We start from the raw sequence: 7,450 nt of genomic DNA, 5'->3' as shown, positions 1-7,450 counted from the left end.
GTACCCCATTCCCATCCGGAGCGGTAATAATTGACGCATGCTCGTCGTGTCGTAGACACCTTGCCTTCGTTAATTCCCTTGAATGTCAATGCGGCGTCCGTGATCAGGTATGTCTCGGAGCCGCAACTTCTCGGCAAAAGGCGTCAGTGGTCACACTTACCGTTCGCTCCCGTGTCGAGGAGGATCCTCGTTCGCTGGTCGTTCACAGCGCCTTGCACCAGAGCTCTCATTCTGATCCGTCGGTCGAATTTCTTGGCCCGACCACCGCCCCTGTCTCTCGCCAGGATTCAGCTTCATCATCGTGGAGTAGCCCTTGGGCTCGTCTCGCGCTGCACTCGAAACCACGCCGAACGAACCCTTGCTGGTGCCCTCATCAGCATCAGCACACTCCACTCTCTCTCCAACACCTCCACCGAGGATTCTACTCCTCTCCTTTTCATTTTCCGTCGCGTTCACACTTGTTACATAATTACCAGGCCATTCACTTTGCCCCATGAAAGCAAAGATACACCGTGCTCCCATTGAAGGCTCGGCTAACTGTGGCAGCTCGATAGGGACCAACCCAGTTGTAGTTGGCGGGCTGCCTAGTTTTAATGGCGTTCTTAAACGACGGCCTTGAGCTCTGGTGGGAGCTCTTCCTTCGTGCCTTTGGTGCGCACGAATTTGGCAAGGTCTTGGAAGTTGCGGAAAAGCTCGCACTGTCCAGCATCGTGGGGTTGTTTGCAGAACTTGCATCGCTTGTTGCAGTAGTAAGCGGAGTGACTCATGCCACCGCACACCGCACATGGTCCGTACTGTGGGCGTCGGTTGGCACGGTTGAAGTCACATCAACCGCGTTGGTCCTGATTGAACCCACGGTCACCCCCTCGGCGATCTTGATTGAAGCCATTTTTGCGATCAGGCGTGTTTCCACGCGGCTGACGGCTGTCTGAACGTGCGTAGGTGCCTTCAGCAGCTGCACGGCGCTCATTTTCGTTAGGCGCGGCGATGTATTGGTCATTTTTATCCACTGACAAATCACCATCCGTATTATCGGGCTGAAAGTCGTTGTACTCGTCTTGGACATCGTTGTAAGCGTTCGGATCTTCGTTTGAATACTCGGTGCCTCCCTGAGCAGCTTCACGACCCTCTAATTCAGCTAGTAGGTCGTCCACCGTGGCTTCAATGAGTGTCACTCTTGGTTTGTTGCGGTTGTCATCGCGGCGACGGTCATCACGCCGATTGTTGCGGGCGTACCCATCGTCGCGTCGCGCATCACGACTCTTGGAGTATCGATACTCTCTGTCACGCTTGGCCATTATGTTCTTGCCCTTGAGAACATCTTCGATGATCTCTTCGAGCTCGTGAATGTCGGTGACTCGAGCGTGGTAAATACTCTCTGTCAACTTGTCATCATCGCACGTTGCAAGAAACCGCTGTACGTGTTCTTTCGCGTCGCGACCACTCTTCTCGAAGTGTAGACGGGCGGTCCGAGCGTAGCCATTCAGCCTGTTTATGTAGTCGCACAGATGTTCGTTACGTTCCCGCTTTGCAGAGTAGTAACGGGACAGTGCCGTCTGCGTGAACTGCGAGCAGTAATAGCGGATGAACGCATCGCTCAACAGCTTCCATTTGCGCTTCGTCTTCTTCGGAAGTTGACGGAGCCAATGGACGGCTCCGTTCCGGAGACTAAGCTCAAATGAAATGCACCTTTTGTCGGCGTCTGTGTGGGTTCCAGTCATTTCGTAGACAAACTCACGGAGCAACTGCATACCGTTCTCGCTCTTGTTGCGAGAGCCTGAGAACGGCTTGATGCGATCCAATGATCGGTGCGATGCCATTTCAATCCTCGGTGTCGGGTCCACGTCGTTCATCGCCGCCAGCTCATTCATCTGACGCATCAACTCGACTTGAGGATCTTCCTCGTCGAATGTACGCACCTAAATGTCATCGTCACTTGACGAACCATCGCTGTCAGCTTGACGAAAGTCCGGCACCACCTTTGGAAACTCGCGCACCGCCCCGGCGACCGAACGAACTCTCGTTACCAGCGTACACACGTTGCATACGGCTCTCCGAACGTGGCGCAACCATGTGCGAGGCTTGAAAGTCCGGTGAAACTTCAGTGGTGCCAAAGGCACCACGCTCAACTCCACGCTTGGTCGGAGGAGCACGAACGAGTCGTTGGGGTGTCTGCGCCAGCGGAATAGTGGACGGATCTTCATCTTGAATGATCGGTCGACTCACAGGCTGCTTTCCAGTGTTGATGCCAACAGCGCCAAATGCCTTCTGAAGCTTCTTCTTCCATTTCTGGAGAGCAGCTCCGGCTTCATGTGGACTCCAATCCTGGAGCGACATCGTCGATGGGTACTTCTCGGTCTCGAAGCCCAGCGACAACAGTAGCGAAACTGAATCCTCGGCAACTTGGTTAGTCGAAACCGAGTTGACTGGGTATTGAAGTTCCTGCGCAAGCGCAGGCCAGTCGGCCTTTTTCTTGGGGATGGGCTTGAACAGATGCATCCACTCATCATTCTGCATCAGCGCTTGTACGCGGTCGAAACCGCACTTGGTGGCTGGTGTATCACCGTTGATAGGTGGGCGAGGTGCCTTCAGCAATGCCGAATGCTTGGCACTCGCCACCGAAGGCTTGGAACCCTCGGTCCCATCGTCATAATCTTCATAGGCCCGGTTCCCGGTCCCGCTACGTCATCTAGCTCGTCGGCGAGGTTTCCTCGAAAGGGACTTGGTCGCCCCGCTCAGCCCCGATGATAGCGTGGCCGTCTTCGGTGTCGCTGCGCCTGGCTCTGGAGCCGGCGTCTTGTCTTCGCAATCTTCATAATCGTGGGCGTCAGGACCGCTGTCCGCCTCGTCGTCAAAGCTCACCGAAAGCTCGGTGGTGGCTGCAAAGCGCGCAGCCGGGCTTGAACTCTCGTTGCGAGCCCCGCCAGACTTGGCAGGCGTAGCTGGTACCGTCGGTTGTCCTTTCGCCATGTTTCTTGTTTTCGTTTTCTTGTTCTTCTTCTTTTGATAGCTCGTAAACTGGAAGGCCATACAAACAGTTAACAATGGTCGCAATCTGTTCCCGGGTCGCGGCACCTGTTGTGATGTTGGAAGGACGTTCGCCGCTTGCTGTGGCCCAGGACTGCAATGACGGTTGGATCCGTGATATCGAGGAACAAGAGCAAGCTGACCGTCTTAGCGAAGCATTTCGGCGAGCGGGTGGAGGTTCTGCGGAGCCCCTCGTCAGCAAGTACGCACGTTGAGTGGAATACAAGCTGAACGATGAGCTTTGCGAGCTAATATGAGGGATTCTGAGAAGGAAGGCTTTGCTAGGCGAGCTCGACCAGGGCGTCGAGATTCAGTCGAGGAGGATGTTCCGAATGAGAACGGTGGCAACCGTCTTGGGCACCGTTCCCGTTCCCCCTCTGGAGTGACCTGCGACCCGCCACTTGAAGTCGTACGGCAAGAGGATGAGCGGCCGCCAGGTCGCCCAAATTAACTCTGACATTGTCGGATTCTATTGTCCGAATTGGGACCTGACCCCGTCGCATCTGGAAAGAGGGCTACTCTACCTGTTGAATACGTCGTCTGAGGTGCCGCTATGGCTGAGGTATTACCTGTCGTCACTGTGATGTGCTAGGTCCCTAGGACGGACGACACGGACTACCACAGTACTGGAACGTATGCGAAGGACAGTGAAGCGAAGGGTGGGACGTCACCGGCAACAGTGTACCCAAGGACGTGCTGACGTGCGGTCCGACTGAGTAGAACTACGATACGGGTGACATTGTTAGCGATGTGAGTTTGGTCAGTCGTGAATTTTGCCTGGAAACCCCGAGTTGACTTAATACATTTGGCTTAATATTATTAATATTGCCATTTGCGGCGACTTGGATAACTACTTTTTACCTCACACGTCTAGAGCTCGCAACAGTTGATCAGCGCAAGCGTCCCGTTCCAGGGCGACTCGCGACACCTTGCCTTCACTCTCACAATTATCCCGGTTGATTAGTAATCCTTCAGCTAGTCGAACGCTAACGACATCTGGTTGGTGGATTTAAACAAATTACGCTTTCTTGAAAACATTTTATTATCGTTTTAACTTATATTAAGTTGATATTTACTGATTTCATTTTGTCTCAGAAGAAAATATTAGGTGATATTTTTTAAATTAACTGGTCTACAGGTGATATTTTCACAATGTTAACTTCACCGATTTTTGGAGTTACCATTAACCCCAGCATGTAATATCGTGTTAGCTAATATTATGTTGGGCCGTGTTCGTTGGGCAGATAATACATAGTACCAGCAATATAATATGTATTATACCTAACAAACACGTTGCGTCATAATACGTATTATGTGGTGCTGGAATTCCCACGTGAACTCTAGCTACAAATGTAGTTAGGACGTTCCCACAACAATACGTCTACTAGGATAGTAAACGATCGTTCGGGCGGACCTGAAGACCCCAGTTCTGCCCTTGCACCGGGACAGACTGGACCTTGTAAACGGCTTATATAGGCCAACCAGTAAAAATAAGAACACGCTACTAGCACGAGTAAAGCTAGCAGGTGTTATAGATCCTCGTGTTCCCAACAGCGGAAGGGTACCAGGCACGGGTTAGCCTTTTACGAGGGCACCAAGTGTTCAACACTCGGCTGGAAGAATAAAAGGGATGTGATACAAGCAATCCCAGTCGTGCAAATAGGCAACAATAAGCCGTCACGTAAGACCTCCCGGTAGTAATCGGCCAAAATACACAGTCTCTTGGCCTTGCCGGATGAACCCTTGCTACAGAGCTTCGAGTTCACCGACAGACATTACACACTCAACCAAGCTTGAGCCGACGCTTACCTTGAAGCCAGACGTCGCTCTGTGTGCTTGAGTGGGAAATATGTTCTGTATTTAAGCTTACCCTTTCGGGTCTATTCCTAATAAGGAGTCCTAATCAAGTATACAAATATCAAGTGAACAATAATCCGTTATGAATCTTCTTGCACGCCAAGCGTCGTCTGCGCCGTCGCATGAACATCTTTAACGGGTCGCGCCCTGTCCCATACGGTAAACGTTCCTTCCAAGGGTCGCTGAGTCTTCCGCGAACTCATCCCACCGCCACCGAGGGTTCGTACCGTATATGGTCAGCTCTTGGCCACTGAATGCAAATCCGGCCAGTCTGTTATTAATAATAACGACAGCCTGGATTCAGTGACATATGGACCGTATCCAATATCCGTTGAGAGTTCGGTAGTGACGCCGTCGAGTCGCTTGTATCTTGGAGTCACTGTACATAACATGACCGAGGCTTCACAGCTTGAACGACTTTAAGGCTATCAGGTCTATTTCTACTGGCAATTATTAGAAAATCACTACACCACATACCCAACCATCGTCGGTATCTTCTTCCGATGCCATGGTTTCACTGCCTGTCCCGGCTCGACCTCACCTAGCTTAGCTGGGTTGCCCCCGTCATGCGTACCACTCAGCGGCGTGGCAACGGAGGCTGGGCACTCCCAGTTGTCACCTGGTCCTCGATCATTTCAAGTCTCAGCCGACGTCTCTACTTCTATCTACTACATCGGCCGACCTTGTGAGTCCGGCTGTGGGTGTTCTCAGACCGTCTCCCCCTGCGGCCCGACCGTGCTGACGTCTCCTTCTGGGCGTCCCATCCGAAGATCTGCTGCGACTGCTCGTACTGCGACCGCTCAGCTACTTGAGGACCTTGACGCTTCTTACGGCGATGTCTTAGGTCCCGGTGATGGTTCTGCACCGTCCGCCAGATCGACGAATCTTGCCGCTGGGTCGCTCTCGGATCCCATTACTCTGTCCGAGAGCTCAGCGGGTAGTCCTTTAGGTTCTGATTTTGCGGGCGAAGATGCTCGTCGTTCTGCCAAGGCAAGTAGCCTTCATGCGGAAATTTTCGGTTCTGACGATGAGATGAGTGATGAATCTTTGTCGCTGAGTGATCGCCACTCTTCGCAGCACTAATCGATAGATTCAGGTGACGTGACGATGCCTTCCTCCTCCGCGTCGACCTCAGGGGAACAGCAACACCGCAAGTGTCGTGCCTCGTCGAGTTCTACCGGTCACCGGTCGAAGAAATCCAAGAAGCACCACAAGAAGCACCGACACCACAAGCATCAGCAGCTTGTGTCAGCTCCCGACATGGCTTTTTGTACTGAGCCACCAGACGCAGGTACTTTGACTGGCACTTTCCTACTTGATGAGAGAGTTAGAACAGTGGGCAAAACAAACAATGAAAAGATTTGCTAGCCTTGCATATCTTGATTAAATCGAGCAGTCATAGCTTCATCAATGCTGTGCCATGCCTTTTTCTTTAGGCTCTTTTCGGAACCCGCTCTTGCCGTCAGCACCAACTGGAGGAGCTCTTTCTCCATGTCGAGATCCCAAGTAAACTTCATCGAGCCTTAAATCTTTGCAATCTTCTCCCTCGAATGCGTTTTGCCGAATGGCGACCCTTCACCACCTTATCTCAGTGTGAATTCTTCAGATTTCCGTACATGAATATTTGAGGAAGAGAAGAGTATAGTGTGTCATTAATAGCGGGGTAGGGGTCCTCCCTGCTGCTCCAAGCCCCTTGTGACAAAGTCGTGTTACCTCCCAACGTCCTCCAGCCAGGAGCCTCGATCATGTTAATACAGTGTCTATATGATTCAAGCGACTGGACGGTGTCACTTCCGAACTCTCAACGGATATCGATACGGTCCATATGACACTGAATCCAGGCTGTCGTTATTATTAATAACGGACTGGCCGGATTTGCATTCAGTGGCCAAGAGCTGACCATCTACGGTACGAACCCTCGGTGGCGGTGGGATGAGTTCGCGGAAGACTCAGCGACCCTTGGAAGGAACGTTTACCGTCTGGGACAGGGCGCGACCCGTTAAAGATGTTCATGCCACGGCACAGACGACGCTTGGCGTGCAAGAAGATTCATTACGGATTATTGTTCACTTGATATTTGTATACTTGATTAGGACTTCCTATTAGGAATGGACCCGAAAGGGTAAACATAAATACAGAACATATTTCCCACTCAAGCACACAGAGCGACGTCTGGCTTCAAGGTAAGCGTCGGCTCAAGCTTGGTTGAGTGTGTAATGTCTGTCGGTGAACTCGAAGCTCTGTAGCAAGGGTTCATCCGGCAAGGCCAAGAGACTGTGTATTTTGGCCGATTACTACCGGGAGGTCTTACGTGACGGCTTATTGTTGCCTATTTGCACGACTGGGATTGCTTGTATCACATCCCTTTTATTCTTCCAGCCGAGTGTTGAACACTTGGTGCCCTCGTAAAAGGCTAACCCGTGCCTGGTATCCTTCCGCTGTTGGGACCACGAGGATTCAAAACACCTGCTAGCTTTGCTCGTGCTAGTAGCGTGTTTTTATTTTTCTGGTTGGCCTATATAAGCCGTTTACAAGGTCCAGTCTGTCCCGGTGCAAGGGCAGAACT

Source organism: Phytophthora infestans, genomic scaffold (genome assembly GCF_000142945.1).
Source record: "Phytophthora infestans T30-4 supercont1.79 genomic scaffold, whole genome shotgun sequence".
In the NCBI taxonomy this organism is placed as follows: Eukaryota; Oomycota; class Peronosporomycetes; order Peronosporales; family Peronosporaceae; genus Phytophthora; species Phytophthora infestans.
Note: the sequence above shows the minus strand (reverse complement) of the source record.